Genomic DNA, 2,379 nt, shown 5'->3' with positions numbered 1-2,379 from the left:
TGCCAAAAATAACAAGTCAATCAATCAGAACTGAATGACTTCAGAGCTCTGCCCACTGCCAGAGCCTGGATTGGTCCCGCAGCATTCCCTGGATGACTTCATAGGAATCCAGCACGCTGCACCGACAAAGCTGGGAGCTTTTACATGTTGACAAACAGCTGAACTCTTGGCTACAGGAGCCCTGCATTGATCTGCTGACTGTTCCAGGGCTTGGATTCCAAGGAGCAGAAATGCCTGTGGAATACCCAAACTGAAAGCTCTGTAGGGTTCTTCCTGCCACATTTCCCCCCCCCAGTAATTGCAGAGCAAAAAGCAAAAGGCTGTTAAACCCAGAGAAATCCTGTCACAGCAGCCTGGTCACTGCTCAGCAGAGCCCTCTGAATCCTCAGGCATCTTTTGCAATCACTGTGTGGAATTGTTAGCACAGCGAGGTGATTCTCCCCTCTCTGAGCCTACCCCAAAGCCCAGCCTGAAATTCCAGGTCCCCTAATAAACTTACTGCAGCACTGCATACGTTAGGCATTGCATCTATGGTTGCCTACTTGTCCGAGGCTCTTATCTAAGGGAAAAAGTGCTGCTGGAGCCAAGATTCCTTAAGGAAATTAGGAAATCTGCCTGTCCATCTCCGGCTGGCGAGTAAAACCAACAGCATCCACGTCCCAGTGAGCGCCGCCGCCCCCCGACATCCTTGCAGCGCGGTTCCGAGGATGCTGCTGTGCCCGAAAGCTGCCAAAGCTGTACGAGAGGAAGATTTAAGTATTCATCTCGAAAATACAATACATTACCAGCCGCATGATGAAGTTTCCGAGTGCCCTGCAGGGAGAGAAGCCGAGAGCCGCCGCTCGCACCCTCCTCCCGGGCTGGCTCCGCCGGAATAGCAGGCGAGAGCGAAGCTGCAAAGCTTTGAGTTGAGCTCACTCTATAGGCAGCAGAAAAACCTCAAAGAGAGGAGAGGAAAAAAAAAAAAGGCAAGGCAGAGCGAGCAGCCCACAGCCAGCGAGATGAGAAACTTCTGGCAAGGCTCCAGCGCAGGGATGAATTCGCTGTCAGGCAGCGACGTAGAGCGATGGAAATGAAGAGGAACTCGGATTTCCAGGCGGGTTTGGAGCCTGCTCCAATCGTTCTGCGAAGATGGGCAGGTTGCAGCTTGGCTTCTTTTATAAGGCTCAGCCAGGAACAATGCTGGAGCCCGAATTAGATAGCACAGGAGGTATGTACACACAGACACACCTAGATCTATACCTATAGCTATCTATCTAGATATATAACTAGCTATAGCTGTATCTATCTGTCTCTATATCTACACGTATATCTATCTAGATCTAGATCCATCTATATCTGTATATCTATATCTGTATCTATCTCTATAGATCTATATAGATTTATCTATATACCTATCTATATGTAGATAAATATATCTATAGATAGATCAAGATATAGAAATCTCTCTATGTAGATATCTAGATAGATAGATAGATAGATTTACATCAAATAGCTAATGGAATGAACTACTTGAAGTTTGTGCTGGTACCTTGGTTTATATATCTATATCTACCTCTGTATCTATATCTATCTATCTATATATATCTATGTCTAGATTGACAGATATATATATATATATAGATAGATATCGATATAGATATATCTATATACATATATATATAAGCCAAGGTACCAGCACAAACTTCAACTAGCTCATTCCATCTGCTCTTAGGTGTAAATGTCATGAAACCCACCCAGACACACACACACACAGTAGCAACTCAAATGCCTCTTCTGGATCCAAGTGGCTTCCTGGAGTTTTACAGTGCTCTTTAGGCACAACAACAAATTTCTTTAGGGGTTTTTTTTCTAGCATTTCCAAGAAGGTAAAATCCATTTTAGAAAGATCATTCAGATGGTTTAAAGCAGGTGGTGAAGGTGTCAATGCATCGAGGCTTAACTTGTCCAAACATTTATGGACAATACATGATGCTCAAACATTTGCAGACAATAAAAGGGAAATAAACAAGAGAATAGTTGAAATAATAAGGAAAAATAGTAATAATTGCCATTTATTCATGGGTTGGAAGACTGAAAGGTGCAAGAAAACAGGATTATTAAGGAAAGGCTTAAATCTGAATTTGCAGACAATGTAAAATTAGTGTTTTTAAATGTATGGACAATACATGATGCTCAAACATTTGCAGACAATAAAAGGGAAATAAACAAGAGAATAGTTGAAATAATAAGGAAAAATAGTAATAATTGCCATTTATTCATGGGTTGGAAGACTGAAAGGTGCAAGAAAACAGGATTATTAAGGAAAGGCTTAAATCTGAATTTGCAGACAATGTAAAATTAGTGTTTTTAAATGCTGGAAGTGAATAAATTTTGGTG

The sequence above is a fragment of the Acanthisitta chloris genome, unplaced genomic scaffold, assembly GCF_000695815.1.
Source record: "Acanthisitta chloris isolate BGI_N310 unplaced genomic scaffold, ASM69581v1 scaffold905, whole genome shotgun sequence".
Classification (NCBI taxonomy): Eukaryota; Metazoa; Chordata; class Aves; order Passeriformes; family Acanthisittidae; genus Acanthisitta; species Acanthisitta chloris.
This window is presented reverse-complemented; position numbering follows the sequence as displayed.